At 39.6% G+C, this 16802-nt stretch overlaps 1 protein-coding gene across 5 annotated transcripts in view; it reads left to right on the top strand.

Moving 5' to 3' along the window:
• The window catches only part of ZNF704 (zinc finger protein 704), a 128227-nt gene that overhangs the window by 27327 nt on the left and 84098 nt on the right, over positions 1 to 16802 (top strand). The gene's annotated exons all lie outside the window — the stretch shown is intronic.

Genomic DNA, 16802 nt, shown 5'->3' on the forward strand with positions numbered 1-16802 from the left:
TGTCAAATTATATCTTAACTAAGAGAAGAAAAAAGCAATATATAACTTCATGAAATATTTCTAGAATGCAAGTATAGGGGCAAAAAAGGGTACCCCTTTTATTGTGTCTGCTTTATGTTTAGTAAAAAGGACTGTGGGCTACTGGAGCAAAATTTCAACTAATGATTTCTCCCAGCAGTCTGATGTGGGAAAATGAAGTCCAGAAATATGCTGAAATCCTCCAGACTATACGTACAGCTTTGCAACATCATCTTCTAGGGCACGACTTGAAGATGTGTGATTTTCTTCTAACAAAATACTAAAAGTCATAACTTGCATGGGGGGAAAACAAAGTGGGAAAATGGATACTCCAGAGTTTGATTTAAGAGTACAGTTAAAATTCTGGCTGCAAAAAAGCTTCTCTAAATGTTTGTTTTTTACAGACTTCTCTTCATAGAAGTTGAAGCTGAAGTGAGGCTCGAGTTAACAAAAATAAATATTGACCCCACAGATTTTTTTCCCTGTGATTTAGCTTTGGGAACAGACGTTATTCAGATCTATGCTAGAAATCATTAGCGAAAGTCTCCCTTTTTAATAGCAGTCTCTCCTCTTCCAGCTTTTGAAGCAAATATCCCTTTTCAGAACTGACATTGTAGTAACCCCCAACCCACTCATAATGACTCAGAAATGCTTGATATTATGTCAGAGAACATATTGCATGTACTAGAGAAGTACTGTTCCATGTTATATTTGGTGAGAATACAGCCCTTGTTTACTGGATTATACTCTAAACTTAAGTTACTTGTGAAAGTTTCTGTGAAGGAAACTTTTAAAGCTTTAAAAGCTGCACGTTTCTCTGACTCTAGTGAGTCTCCTGTGATTCTTTCAATAGGGGTATTTTTAAGAAAAATTAACTGAGAAAGGAACTGCTTATTCTTGAGGAATAAAAAATTGGGAGGTTAATCAAAAAAACAAAGGCTGTGATTACTTTTGTGATTACTGCAATATATCCAAAATCCTGACTGTTCACCTTGACAATAATACCACAGCAGAGTTGTGCTAGACATTTGGGCTTCCCTGAATAACTCAAATGTCCTCTAGTCTAAAATGTGAAGTCAGTTTTACTTCTACACATCTTTGATTCAAGAGTGATGCGTGAGGCTGTGTTGATCATATTGTCTGATTGCAACAAGTGATTGCAACCTTTTTTTTTTTAATTAATTTTTTTTTAAAAGTTTTTATCTTAACATTCTCTGAAAAACTGATTCTTACAAGGTTGTGCTACGTTGTGTGTTCTGAATTACTGGTTATTCTAGGAAAAGCACGACTGTGAACACACATGCAACAACATGGTTTTATTTTGCTTTAGATTTTCATGAAGTATTTAGAAAAGATGATACCTTTGACAGACCTTCCACCATCAAGTGATTGAGGTGGTTCAGACATGCTTGTCTTGAGTCTGGATACCAAAGCAACATCTGTCTCCTGAAGTTGACAGTGCATGAGTATGTTTAAACAGCCCAGCACATGTAGCTTTCTGGTACAATTGTCTCTTTCACATCAATAGATACAAATGTTTGAATTTGTCTGAGATATATTGCTTGGGAGTGAGGTATGCTGAAGGAAGGTGTGAATTACAGAAGTTGATCAAAGCTTTTTTCTTTCTTTTTTTAAAGTGTATTTGACTGATGTGTTTGCACTCAGCACTGTCCAATTGAAAATCTGTGTTTTCTGATTATTAATCTTTGGCTAAGGCATAGGTCATAGGTGATACTCAGGTGGGTGTTTATCTAAACACCACTAAATTGGGGACAAATATTTGTAGTTACCAACAGTTCCATTATCCAGGCAGAAACACAGAAACTAGACCAGTTCAAACCAGTCGGAGTCTTATACATCTCAATACTGGGATGCTTGGGCTGCTGATGGACCAGTGGAAACAGGAGGGAGCAGCTTTCTCTTTCTGGGCTGGGTCTCTGCTGTGCAGCCCAGCTAGAAGCGTGCTTGATCATCAGATATCAGCCTGGATGAAGACTCAGGCAAAATAAAATGCTCGGGGATTAAGCCTTTGCTTTTTCACCTCCTGTTGTGTTCGGTGTTGGGGTTTTTTGCTGGATTTCTGCTTTGGAAAGGCAGGATTTTGCCAGTTCCCAGTACTGCAGTCCCAGGGGCAATGCAATTGCTGTTGTACTGCTAGGACTCCATGCATTGCTCTTCATGAGCCAGCTATGACAGCGAGGAGACACACAAACGTCATCCTTAGAGTTATTTAAAGAACAAGGAGAGCCATTAAATGCAAAGCAAGGATGCTGACATGCTTGGCTCTCCTAAGGCGAGCAGTCAATGCCAGCACAGGAACCACAGATGGATGTATTGCATAACAGCCTTGCTGGTCGGCTGGTTGATGTATCCCTTGTGACAGAGCATCCCTTCAGCGCAGCAGTGAGCAGGGAGGGCAGGGAGGAGAGCAGGCGTACGGAAACTGTCACAAGCTGAATCTGCCCTTGAGTTTATTTTCAAATCTTCAAAACATGTTCCTAGTTGCAAACTGAGACCAAGAAAAATCAGTCCTAAAGCCTGTGTTACTGTTTTAATAGTATTTTTCGTTGTGAAATGTTCTTTGGAGGCTGTGTATTACAGGTGCTTGCTTCAAAGTGATTTATCATGCTCTGCATATTGCTGTTTATAGCTGAATATCTTTCGTTAGGAAATCCCATTTGTGGACACAAATGGGTGACTGATTTTTTTTTTCTCTGGCATTATAAGTTAGCAATTATCTTTTTAAGATATTCCTTTAAAGTGAATGACAAATATACATCTGGTGCATGGTTCTTTACCTTATATGAAATCAGTGAGTAAAAAAAATCAATTATAAGGTCCTGCACAGGACTCAGAGGGGACTTGGTGAAAGGGAATGTTACGCAGGCACCAAACCCTGACTGCCAGCTGCTCATGGCTGAAGCTTCTCCTTTTCATCTGTTTTATGAAGAGTTTTATTTATTTGTTAATGGCTTTATTTGTCTTAACCTTTAAGTTTTCATTAGATTGTAGGGGTTTTATTTCTCCCAGAAATTCTTGTATGGTAGTTGGAAAAGACAGGCATGCTAGGGGAAGCCCAGTGTCAGGAGGAAAAGGGAGTGTAGGAAAACAGGAGCAGGGCATAACGGGGGGACTAAGATGATAGGGGAGAAGCTGAGGAGGGAGGATGTTTGAATTTATTAAAATTGTGGGCAGTCTGCCTGACAGTGTGCAAAGTGGGATGTGTTGCATTTGCAGTTCTCACAGCTCTCCAGGCCTACATTTCTAGTGGCTATGATTTTAAGATTAAACTAATAACAGTGTTCCTCTGAGACTCCATTCTGAAGAAAGAGGTGCCATTCTCTGTGTTGTGTATGAAGAGAGTTCTTTAAATAATTTTAATCAAAAGTTTAAATGCCAGTGCCTCTGTGACTACAAATACTCTCATTCATTATCATGGAACATTCCACATGCTCAGCCTGTTCTGTGTTTGTTATATGAAGACAAAGAATCAAGACCATTAGGTCATTGTAAATCATATGAAAATAGAAAAAAAGATGGAAGATGTTGTATGTTGTTGACTAATAGTGGAAAAGAATCCACTTCTTTATATGGGAATAGGAAAAGAATTGAGTTCTGTAATGGAAAATGATGCCATCTTATTACTAAAGCCTGTATTATCTTTGGTAGATGGAAGTAGAAATAAGGTTAATAGTTTCAGCAGTAACATGAACATTTCATAAGTATTCAGTAAGACTTTGGTAGATTTTTACAACATGCATCTGTAGTTTAACACAGAATACTGCTTCCATGGGATGGTATGAAAAGTGGAGAAGATGCTAATTTTATTGGTGTGATTCCTTTTGGCGACAGTTCATGTGCCTCCCAGCAGCAGAAGTAACTTTACAGAAGTCTGAGAATAAATAACAAGATCATAATACCAGACCCACAATAAGTGACTGGCTATTTTATGTCATGGTAATTATCACTTGTAATATTTGTTACAGCATTGTTTTCCTACACAAAACAAAATGAAAACAATCAAAAAAGAGGCAAGCATGTTCTGCTATGTAATTTGAATACTACAAAAACATATTCCGTAACTGAGTCCGTACAGCACTGTTGTGTTGTGGCTTTATAAACAATTATTAACACAAATACATATATTCCCAAGGAGAATGTTTCTATCTAATAGAACAAACTGAAGAACAAGCTGTACCTAGTACTAACTAGCCAAAGGCTGGGCAGTGTGTTCTCAGTATCCCTTTGATACCTGCAGGCCACAGTTCTAGTAGTTTCTTGTAATGAAAAAAAGGTTGAATTCAGAACAAGAACACTAAAGATGACAGTAGAGTTAAGCCAGAGGCGTTCTTCTGGTAGAACATTGTGTTAATGGTTTCGTTCTTTTAAATACAAAGCATTCAAGTAATTAAAACCAAACAAAAACACAAGAAGCCCACCCCTGGATTCATAGAGCAGATATATTATATAGCACAATGAATCTTTAATGTTAAAAGCATCTTGGAAAAACAGTTAGATGGGGAGTACTTATAAACATTCCTGATACTTCCCTTCAGTTTTATTCCATCTAAATTGACCATCTTGTATGCTTACGGTGCTTTATCAAAAACAGGTTTCATAGGACTTCTTAATCCATTTCTATTTCCGTATCTCCAGACTTTTTGTTACCTTCTGTCTTTATTTCATTCAAAATATGTCTTTTGGTTACTGTTTCCTGTAATGGTGTTACAGATCATAGGTAAGCTGCTTGGAAACAAATGACAGGGCAATAATTTGCAGACCTATTTTGCCCAAATCTACCATCCCAACAGAACTATAGTTGGTAATTGCTGCCCCCCCACTTTTTCTGCATCCTTTACCGTTTTGGAAGGTATTTTGTATATTGCCACTTGCAGATATTGAATGTAAGACTTCCCCTGCTTTAGTTTTTGATTATTTGATATTGCCATGTTGCCATTGTCTCAGTTACAGGGTCAGATTGTGATTTCAGGTCCAGTTTGTTCCACCGGGATTGTTACATGTGTTTTAAAAACATAACCAGTATAGCTCTGGCGAACCTGATCTAGTAAAAGATGTCCCTGACCATGGCAAGGGGGTTTGAACTACGTGATCTTTAAGGTCCCTTCCAACCTAAACATTCTATGATTCTGTAATATGAAAACTATGATTTTTGTTTGTTTGTGTTTCATTGACATTTCTTCATAAAAGGGCTAAGTTTTCACTTCCCTCATAGAACAGTATCAAAGGTGAGAAAACAGAGCTCAGAAATTTTGTGAGGGCTTGAATGACTTCCCAATGGCTTTAACAAGAAACAGTTGTGTATCCATAGTTGTTATGAATCATCACTTGTGCTGCTGCTTTTTGTATGCTAGAACTGCTTATAAGTGAATAAATGCACTTTAAATAGTGGTGAAGGGGCCCAAAGTAAAATGCTTATTTAGTTCAAGGTAGATCCGCAAGTCTGATATAGATACAATAATGTCACGTCGTATAAATGAACTATGACAACTTGCTTGATGGCCTTCAGTGCAGTGTAACGCAAAGAAGTGGTGCACGGTACTGGTTTTCCTACTACAACAGACCTTTTCAGTTCATGCTATTCCAGCAAGCACGATCATTCCCAGCCAAAACGTCGCCAGATTTCTGTGTGAAACATCCCTTTTCACACTGTGACACATAGCCATGGTATGCTTTGAAAGCACAACTCTAGACCTAGTGTTGTGGCTTTTAACTCTCATTATTTGGTGTGCAGGGCACTTGGCAAATGATCCTAACACAGTTGAAGCAAAATGATGACTTATCTGCCACCACTGCTCTTTGAAAACATCTGTCAGTAGGAAAATTGTACACTAAGAGAACATCCTGAGCTGGGAAATATGGAAACAATTTTAATTGTTTACAGACTAAAGAGGTGCCTTCTACAGGAGATTATTTTAAAGCAAGATTGTTAAGGAGGAGCATGAAGTTAGTGAAGATGGTGAAGAAATATGTACAGTGATGGAGTCTTACATCTACCGTCAGTGAACACTGGCTGCTGTCTAGAACATATGGTCTAAATGGTCCATACTTTCTCATTTTCTCATTGAAACCATTCTGCTGTACATAGGTACCTAAATTCCTGTGCAGTTATTCCTGTCTGGGGTTTCTTTGACAATTACGAGCACACACTGTACAGTGTACATGCAGGGGACAGTGCTTTTAGGAAGCTCTGACTTTTCCACACACCAACTGTGCAGATGGCTTTCTTAGCCATAGAAAGCTGGCAGCCCTAGTGACGCTTTGGCATGGCTCTGTGGTGTCACTCACCTTTGGCTCATGCCCAGCAGGTTCTACTCTGCCCAGTGTGTACAGCAGCATTAACTTACTGCCCATTCATCTTCTCAAATGTTCTGGCAGATTTTAGTTGTTTTGTAGTGTCTGTTTTTATACCCATCATTTTTAAAATATTCATATCCATGTAACAAATGTTTAAATTATGAGATGAGAAGATGGCTATCCATGAGGTTGTATTTGGTTCCTGTGGAAAAAATGAAGTTGTTTAGGATCCTTGAAAGGTTTGAACAATTGTTTAAAAGGCAAGAAGAAAGATTGATGTTTGACTTAAATATATTTTATCTTTATAAGAGATGGTTCAGAGAAGAGATGGTTTTGTGCCCTATTTGTTTCAAGGCCGTGTGCCCTTGTTAAGACACTTTGTATGTTAGGCTTCTCCGGGCCTGGAAATCATCTGGTGGTGGTACTTCACAGTTCATAATGTCTAGTTCAAATTGCAGGTGCTAACCAAACAACAGAAACCTCTCATCTATAACTGTGAGATTTTAAACAAAATGCAACCTGCCTGAAAATTCTGAAAGACCTAATGGTAAACTATGTGTCACCCAAAACAAGATTATATGGTGTAGAGTGTGTGCAATATGGTTTTACTTGCTGCAGAATGTATTTTTAATGTGGTGGTATCTATTTTAGTCTGTAATCTAGCACTCTTTTTCCTAAAACAGAAGGACCCAGGCCTTCAGTAGCTCTTCACACATTGCCAGTGTCTTGTCAGAACATCAGCTCGTCTCCTGAGTCATCATGGCATAGAATTGGTGAAGGCAGTTTCTTGACACTAGAATAGCCTCGGGGACTTTGCTTTATATTTTTCATGTTTAATTTGGAACAACTGCGAGTTGCTATAAAGTCAAACAGTGGCTGGGTCTCTAGCAGACTGAGACATTATCATTCCGAAACTCCTGTTACCTTTTTTTCCCTTGGCAATGACATATTCTGAACTGTGGCTTCATCAACATGGAAGGACCTTGATGTAAAGAAATGGTGAAGTTACAGGGTATGTTCACGTCAAAGAGGCAATTGATAGGAGGCAATGTCATAGCAAATAAAGCAATGATGAGCTTCTGCTCTCTATGTCTGATAGTGTGAAAACAACAGAACAATTGGAAGAGTAATTAAATCAAATCTGCTAAAAGATAATATTGGTCTCTGAATGATGTAGCTGGATTGCAGTGCTTCCTGGTGTAGAACATGACTGAAGCCCAGACATGATGACAGTGTTCAGAGGATGGAGAAAACGTGGAGAAGAAGAGTATCCAGAGGCACAGGTGATAGAAGATGTATGGCAAGATCTGGAGTGTTCTCTTTGTGTTGCATTTGTTACTTTATTTTGAAGGAAACATTTTAGTCACCCTTTCAAGAGAAAAAAAGTTAATTAGCACCAATTAATTCCAACTTCATCAGCTGTAAAAGAGAGATGAAGAGAACAGCAGTGGGGATCTACTGTTCATTACAGGTGACTGAGCTATCCTTCTGAGTCAAATCATAGCAATTTCAACAGGGACAGTGAAATAATACTGTCCTTGTAGAAGATGTGGACAACACCATATTAATAACTCTTAGAGCAGCTCTGTTCTTGATGGATGTACTCACATCAACAAGAGATGAACACAGACTTGTAGATGATCAGGGAAATGCAAAAGAACCCATCTGAAGAGGTGTACTTGGATGCTCTCCATGGAATGTGTGGACATAGGCAAAAGAGCTGTGAATTAGCTTTCACAGGTACTGTTGTCCATACAGCCCTGCAGAACTGGTCCAAGGACATAGAGATGAAGGGAAGTTGGGAGTGAAGAGGACAAGATGAGCTAGCTGGGTGCTTTCCCTGCTCTGAAGCAGGTGTCTACTGGATTGGGAGGGGCAGAAACCCAACCAGTTGTGAGATGAACCTTGATGGGTGTCTCTTGAATTGTGGCAATAGCAAGGATAACCCGGCAGATAGCCATAGAAACAACGGTTTAATGGTTCCACTCTGGGATATGCTATCTCACTTTGGCAGGAAGCAGAGGATCATCTCAGAGGTGTTTCTTGCCTGTAGTCTCCAGATCTCTTTCAGCAGTACTGGTGCTTGTGGACAGCCTTGTCCAGAGTCGGTGGTTTTTTTATTTCCGATTTTCTTTACTTCTTGCTTAAAAAAAATAAGGAATTGGAAAACTCAAAAAGAGTGACATCTAAATATTAACAGTTGATATGGTTTGGAGCTGGCTCCCTGCCAAGTCTCCAAACCTTACCACAAGAAGTCCCCCACCCCCCCAAACCAAGGGAGAAGAGGGGAAAAAAACCAAAAGAACCGGAAACGAGAGAGACAAAGCAATATATATATAAATATATTTACACTTATATTACAGTTATGTACAGTTGAAATATATATACAATTTCACAGAAAAAAGGGAAAGGGGAAGGGAAGAACAAAAACCAAAATAATATATATATATATATCCCGATCAGTAGCCCAAGGTCTGTCAACTAAAAGAATTAGCAAAGAATATCTTACTACTCTCCTTGGGATAACAGAGAGTCACGCTGGTTGACAGCCGGCAGCCTCTGCCTCCCAAGGTCGACAAGGCCTTACCAGGCCTTGCTCCCCAACCCGGCAGACTCAACAGCAGGGAACCTGCACCTCCAAAGCCACCAGAAGGAAAAAGAGCAAAGGCGTCTCTTCCTTTCTTCTTATACTCCAGCTTACGTAAAAATCGTAGGGAATACCAGGTAAATCTGGGCACTTCCTTGGTTACAAACTGGTCACCAAGGAAGGCCTAGACCAAACTACCACAGTAAACAGAAACTGACACCTGGGTCATTTTTGAGACTGATTTGATTACAGCAAAGTGCTTGCCATCTTGTTCACAGTAGTAGATATACGTAGCAACAGGACATCATGCCTGTGGCTCTTCAGTTTGTGAGAGGAAAACTTGCAAGTTTTTTCAAGTGTTTCATCAATGTGTATTTATTAGGAAAAAAAGGTATATTTTAATGTGTGGAGGCAAAAAAAGTTAAATATTTTAAACTTTACATACAGCAACTTTTTAGAGATAAATAGTGCTAACCAAATTATCCATGTAGATGCATTAGGACTGTATATAGGCATTAATATTGTAAAACATATGTTGGGAGTGTTAGACTTACATTCATACAGTGTGGGAACCATGCTGCTTGGAGTAAATAATGGGGAAAGAAGGAAGAGCGAAACATTTCTGACCTTGTGTTTTCTCTTTTACTTTGGGAAAGACAAAGTTCATAGCATCTGCTTTAAGTATATCTTCAGCTAATCACTTGTAAGATAATTCTTCTCAGAAGTTACGGAAGATTTGTGGAAAAAAGAGTTTTACAGCAGGCTCAATGAGAACATTGTGAAAGAGACATCAGACATCGGGATGTTCGACTGTAGGGCCGCATGAGGATCACAAACGTTGGTTCTTTTCAGCAGCAGTGGGAACCAGCTACCTGGATAGGCAAGGTGTCTTACCCTCTCTCTGTGCTCTCAGGTGGCATCAGCTCTCCCCTTAGCACCTCACAACGTTTCTTGGCACTGTTCTTGTTACATTTGATAAACTTGGACTCTGGTTTTTTTTCTTTTGTTTTGTTACTTTTCCATCTTTTTTCATGTTCAGCATCATAATTTATATTGCCCTGAGCAATACCACTCAGGTATTGTAGCAAATGGTCCAGCCTCTTTCCCTGAGGAGGGCATCAGAAGTCTGAAATTTTCTTTTTGTAAACAGTACCCTGTCAAAGTGATCTCATTTATGAGTGGGGATGTGTCTGTGAACAAGCTATAACAGTGGCAAAAGGAGGAAAGGGATGAATGTGAATATTTTGGATAAGATTTTGAATAATTGGTCTGTTGCTTCAGGGCACTATTAAGACTTGGTTTGCAGAGACGGAGTTATTTTTTATATCAGCAAGTTGCCTTTAAAGCAGAGGAAATGGAACAGAAAATCTTCCCAAAAAATCTTCAAGGGTTGTGGATGACCATAAGGGATTACCATTCCCTGCAGGGTTCTGTTATTCCACTCCAAATTTAATTTTTGCTTTGCACTCATAATCTATCAAGTGATTACCATTTATTTGATTGCTATGTTTTGAAGCAGACAATTTCTGTGTCATATTCTTACTTCAGCCCCAAGGGCACTTTGCCAGATAAGTTTTCCTGATATGTTGCAGCTGTTTGAAAAGTAAAAATTATCATTGGATCAACTTTTTCAATATATGGAATAAATTGTTCCTGTAAACTGCAGCTTATCTCCCAGTGTGGACTTTAGCTTACCTCACTGTTCCTGTTTATGCACAGCATTTAAAACCGTAGATCTTATCAAAGGCCAATAATGAGAGCAGTGTTTTACTACCCATCCTCTCCCTCCCCGCTCCCAGCACACTATATCCTGTATTTTGTAAAACAGATAGTGAGATATAGAGTTCAGTCTTAGTCCCAACTGGATAGGTTTGAAATTTCAATTGCCTTTTAGAAGTCAGACAAATTGCTTGAAGAGCAGTGATAAAAAAGGTTTCTAGGAAAAAGGCATTTTCCATCTGTTTTACAAAACTTAGGCAAACTTTTCTGGGGAGTCTTAGAGGGCAAAGCAGCTATTCCTGCCACTGGAGTGCAGCAGGGACAGTGACAGCAGAACATACCTGTGGGGTGTATTTACAGCAGACAGCAGAAATCACAGTAATTTGGCGTCCTTTTTGTTGCTAGTGCAGCTCTGCCAGCACTCCCCAAAGAGGCCTGGTGTGGTGGTAGCCTCCAGAGCAGACAGGGTAGCATCACTGGGCTGTACTCCCACAGTGGGGAGAGGGTGCTCCAGGTGCTCCTGGGGACGCACCTGGCTTGGAAAGCTGTCTGGCTTGAGGAGGTGGCAGGAACAGCAGAGGGAGAGACAGGCGAGAGCCCTGTGTATGGGGGAGTACATCAGCCAGCCTTTGGAACCAAATATCACAATTTCTTGGATATCTAAATCTACAAAATGGTTGTAAAAACTAATGGATTCTCTTCTGTCAACTTTTGGCGTTTTAGTGACAATGGCTAGACAAATATGTCTTTGTAAAAACAGGCCTTCTTTGTGTGGAGCAGTGGAAAATGATAAAAGGTCTGATGCGAGTTAAAATAAAAGACTTTGAGAAACCTGCCTGCATTACACACCACTTTTCTTCAGTTCTGCTGTTAAAGGTATTTGCTACTCCAGGATGCTGAGAACCACTCTGTGAATGTCTCCCGTCTGTTAGGACTGATTTGCAGAGACTTTTTATTGTCTTTAAGCAGTTATGGTCCAAATGGAAAGTCAGCATCTCGGTTACTGATGACTCTGTCAAGTGTTCACAGGCTCTAACACACCAGCCAGACTTCCAAAGGCCCTTTGAATAACTGAATCACTAAATCTGTTTGCATGGCCAGGAGGAGGTGAAGAGCTTTGAAGTGCCTTTGATGCATTTTTCTTTTTTTCCTTGAGAAGTTCAGGTATGTATGTTTTTTTTAGAAGAAAAGATCCTATATTTGTATAATAGAAGATTTTTGTCTTAATTTATAGTAGCTGTCAGCATAAAAAAAAAATCTGCTTGTGTATGACAAGGACAGCAGAAACAGACAGAGAAAGGCCCTTTATTCTGCATAAGAACTAGCCTGCAAATATAATGTGGAAAATGTTAATTTTATGTTTGGCTATGATGAGCAAAGGCAGAAATCCCTAGCTTCTAATTAGTGCATTATTATTGTATCTCCGCTTCAGATATCAAACACCATTTCTCTTCTTAAATGTGCAAATAGTAATTATCATTACAGTACTATACTGATTTAATATACTATTTGAAAATATTTCCCTTTGCTTTTTGCTTTATTGTGAAAAGTTACAGTGAAAAGAATGCTGAGGACCTTGGACTGCTTATGTGGATCATTTTCTCTGTAGTTTTTATCTTTGGCGAATGGGTAATTTTTAATCTCCATAATCAGCAACCAAACATAAGAGCAACAAGTAAGATCATTTATTTATCTGTACTGTCAGTATTTTGAGTTCTTAGATGATAACCAAGTGTTATTGTAAACGTAAAGTATTTTATGGATTGATATTTTGCAGCATGATGTAGATCTTTGCTTAGTACAGAAGAGTGGTTGTAATTACTTTAGATATATGAAGTCACAGCCACAAACGTGGCTTTTCTTGCTGGTTCTTTGTTAGGATATTGGTTTTGCTAGTAATGATGAATTGAAGAAAAAGAATTTTTTTTTACCTGTAGAATGTAAATTAGGATTTTTATTTCTTTCAGAAGCATTTCTGTTATTAGTAGTACACTGCTTGCAGTGATTACTTATATGATGAATCATATTTTTGGTGTATAAAAGCCTGTAGCAATGTGTTTATCAATCATTATTAATACAGTGCTCAGTATGACAGTATCAGTGTGATATGGCTGTAATCAAGTGATCAGAGTCAGACTTCAGAGGTCTCTATGAGACTTTAGCACATATAAGTATGGGAGGGAGATATAAATAGATATTTAAATATACTGTTATTTTGTCCTAGTTGTAGCATATTAACGCACACATATTTATAGGGTACTTCCTTAACAAAAGGTCCAAGTGTTTTGTGAACCACTGTCATAAGCTGGTTTTGAGTGGAGGACAGTAACCAGCTAACATAGCATAATAGCATTTTTGTGCTTGGCTGCCTCTGTCCTTATCAATCCTAGTCAATTTTTTATTTTTTTTTTTACCATATCCCTCTGGTGAGGATAGCAGTAAGAAATAGGTAGCACATGCCTCTGCCAGGACAAAGGAAAATATAAGCCTTTTAATAAATCTGAATGTTTAGAGCATGTGAGCTTCAGGTGGTTATTGTTTAGAGAGTAGGTTAAGGAAAGGCAAGCTCAACAGTGCTGGAAAGCAGGGATATGTGATTCTGGAGAAGAAGGTTGAATCTGACCATCGACTTTTGTAGTCAACATCCACTTGAAGTAATTGGAAATGTGTTTCCCTTTCCCCTCTCCTTGCACTCATGTCCTGGTGCTGCAGTTTCTGTCCCCATGCAGCCTGGTCCTGCCAGCTGCAGGATGCTGCTGTCCCTCTCCTTGTCTTGGTGGGAGCAGAGCCCTGGTGAAGAAACGCTGCCTGGTCTGCATTCCCGCCCTGTTGGGGCAGCTCCAGAGTGTAGGAAAGCACTTTCCATACAGTGAACCTGTGCCTGGTTGCTTTGAGCTTTGCTGCACTGGAGTCAGAAGTTTCTGGTCGGGGAATTAACTGAAAGCTTTGGAGTTGTGGACAGGGAAAATGAATTTGTTTTTTTTTTTCTTTGCTTCAAATGAACTTAAATGTCATTTTGAGTAAGGTCAATTTTATCAAAAAACACCTGCTACCCCTACCAGTTTCTCTGCTCTAAGAATATTCTCCAGGACCTTTAAAATATGCTTGAGAAAAGTATTGACTTAAGATGCAGTTTTTCTAAGAGGAAAAACTGCAGGCTGTTTGATCTAAGGCAGACAATTAATAAATTATAGACTAAAGACTTAAAAAACTATAATAAAATGTGTATTTTTAAAGATTTTTTTGAGAGCGGGTTTAAAAAAAGGTTCCCAACACAGATGATGATGTGGTTGATAGAGAAGAAAATATGGAAGTGTGATGTAGGTGTGTCCAGATGGGAATAACACTTACTAGGGAGCGTGGAAGTCACAGTGGCCAGGATCAGCAGAGGAAATGGGACATTAGGAGATTGGATATTGTGTTGGCTTGAGGCACTTGCAGAGCCTTGGGCTTGTCTTGGACTCTCTTTTTCTCATCTTTTAGAGCTTAAACCCAGTCTTTCCTTGTAGAAAGCTTTGACTGAGGAGTGTGATGGTTTCTTAACATTGATAAATTATCAAAAAAGTAGTAAATTCATCAGCAAAACCAAGGAAAGGATTGAGCAAGAGTAAGTGTAGTAACTAAGTTTAATTTGGGCTTGGCTGTTAAAGAAAAGGACTCTTTGAAAGGCCAGGCTGGATAGATCAGGGTATTGCAGGGATCAAGTGAAATCATTCTGCCTACTGAGGAAGCAGGGAGACATGAAGCTGAGACGTGGTGTGGTGGTAAAAGGTCTGTCCCCAAGGTCCTGGAACTTCTGCTGCTTATATATCAGGTGATTGATTGTAATTCAGCTATTGGCAGGTATTTGGATTTACAAAGAGTCGAAAATAAAGGATCCAGAACTGTTTGATCTCAAATGCAGACTGGGTTGACACAAGCACATCCATCAAGATGTTGGGAGATGGCTTTTTGGAGACTCAGATGTGGGATTGGAGGAAAGAGAAAATCTTCATAGCTAATGTAGTAGAAGATCTTGCAACTTATTTAAATTTAATTACACCTAATAACAATATAAGCAACATCAGGGGTTATAACTTCAGTCCACAGAAAATTGCCTCACCAATGGTGTGATAAATGGTTTGTGAACAATCTGTGTGTAACAAACGAGTTATTCTCCTCTCTCAGTGCAAACACTGTTTAACAGCTGTATGCAGGTTCAGCTTTCCAGCAGAGAAAGCTGGAAAATACTGGGGCAGTCTTAAGGCATCAACTCACATGTAATGCTGACTAAATGCAGATGGCTTAAGTGGTTCCTGTCTTCAGTTTTACGCTTTGCCTATCTCTTGAAGGCTGCTGCTGCTGCAACAGTACTGGCTGAGTGATATATGAAATATGTGTGTTTACATTTATGAGCCAAACTGTAAAAATGTGTTTAGGAGCAGAGTCACATAAGCCAGAACTTGTAGCTGCTAAAATCTTGTGGCTGAGAAGCATGAGAGCAGCATTCCTTGTGTGCTGGATGTAGCTGAGGAGCTAGAAGTAGTAAAAATGACCATGATTCAAAATGGACAGAGAAAAAGTCCAAAGTTTGTTTTATTTGGGCTGTTAGCCTGTTAAATTGGACCAGGTAGAAAAAAGCATTCCAGTAACTGCAAGAGTGTGGTTTAGCGTGGCTAGAAATGGCAAGAATTCTCATGACTGTTCCTGTCCTTTGTCTGTCTGTGAAAACTTTCACCTTAGGCACAGATGCCAATGCTGACAATTTTGGGACATAGCAAAATTATTTGGAGCAAGGGTTAGTTTTTCAGAGCAGCAGTGCTTATCATTGTAGAGGGGAGAAAAAAAATCAGTACAAAAGAGCTAGAAGAAGTTAAATTTATAGACTGCTTGGGGGAACTTTGGGATTAGGTCCGGGTCTAGACTCTGACATCTTGACATCAACTAGGGAAACACTTGCATCATCTGCTGTGGTGTGATTTTGCAGTTCTGCAGAGGCCTTGATGAAGAGCAGGTTAGTCGTGTTGCCGCACACACAGAAGAGCCTAGTTGGAAGGCTGACACTGGGGATCAGCTTCTGCAACATATCAGGAACTTGTGCTCATTTTTTCCTCCTGTGTTGCAGAAGTGCAGATATTAGCAGTTCATCCACAGCTGGATAAAGGTGTAGGGACAGTTGTTGTAGTTTGGCAGGAATGGACTACAGAGACACTGAATCTTTCTCAGAAAGTGGATTTTCATACTGGGATATTAGGTAATTGGAAAATCATGTGGTAGGGCTGGTTTTCAGAAAGTGTAGCATTCTCAATGTCATCCCTGAGGAAGGGTCTTCTGAGCCCAGAGGAATTTGGCATTCTGAGTGAAATATTTCTCTGCAGGCATGAGGACCTGATGGGTGACATATTCAGGTCTCAGTTGATTATAGCAGATATCCGAGACCTTTCCAGTACTTGATGATGACCATATGGCTGCTGTGCTCTTTGCAAAAGCCTTGGCTGAGGGAAGCTTTCTACGGATATAAATGATAATGCAGCAGGAACCATCATCAGCGTTTTGGTTCCAGACACTGATGTGTTGCAAAAGACAGGAGAGCTAAGCTGTTGTGTGGCGTGGGAAAGTGTTCATCAGCATCTGTGTGGGTCCTTGCATCAGCCAGAAAGCAGCTGTGAACTGTTTCATGGAGAATTCGAGGTTTGCTCACTAAAATATCAAGAGGCTTTGACTGCAGCGTAGTTTCCAGTTAATAAGCCTTCTACCTGGTGGGTGAGATAGGATTCTAGCAAATGGAGTGCGCCCGGCATGTCCTGTTCCTCTTGGTGACTTACCAATCAGCAGTTGGTGGGAGACATCAGATAGCTGGCCACTTCTCATATTGGGCTTTAAATTGGACTCAACCTGACTGGTTAAATAGAGCTCCTGGCAAGGCACAGATGCAATTTGAGAAACCCCACATTGCAGCATAGAGGGGGGAAAGTGTCCTTTTGTAAGAACAAAATTAACTTGACCTATACAAAATGAAAAGATGGTTTTGGACAATCAGTCATGTGTTCGAAAGCAAATGGTTACAAGAAGCTGTCTGCTTTGATTCTACCCGCAAGGTGGAAATCCCACAAGGATGGAAAGCAAAAGTCTGCCAAACCTAATGGGCTTAGTAGTTTTATTTTGGTACGTTCACTCTTCAGAA

This window comes from Neopelma chrysocephalum, unplaced genomic scaffold (assembly GCF_003984885.1).
Source record: "Neopelma chrysocephalum unplaced genomic scaffold, ASM398488v2 Primary Assembly neopelma1_22, whole genome shotgun sequence".
NCBI classification, from domain to species: domain Eukaryota; kingdom Metazoa; phylum Chordata; class Aves; order Passeriformes; family Pipridae; genus Neopelma; species Neopelma chrysocephalum.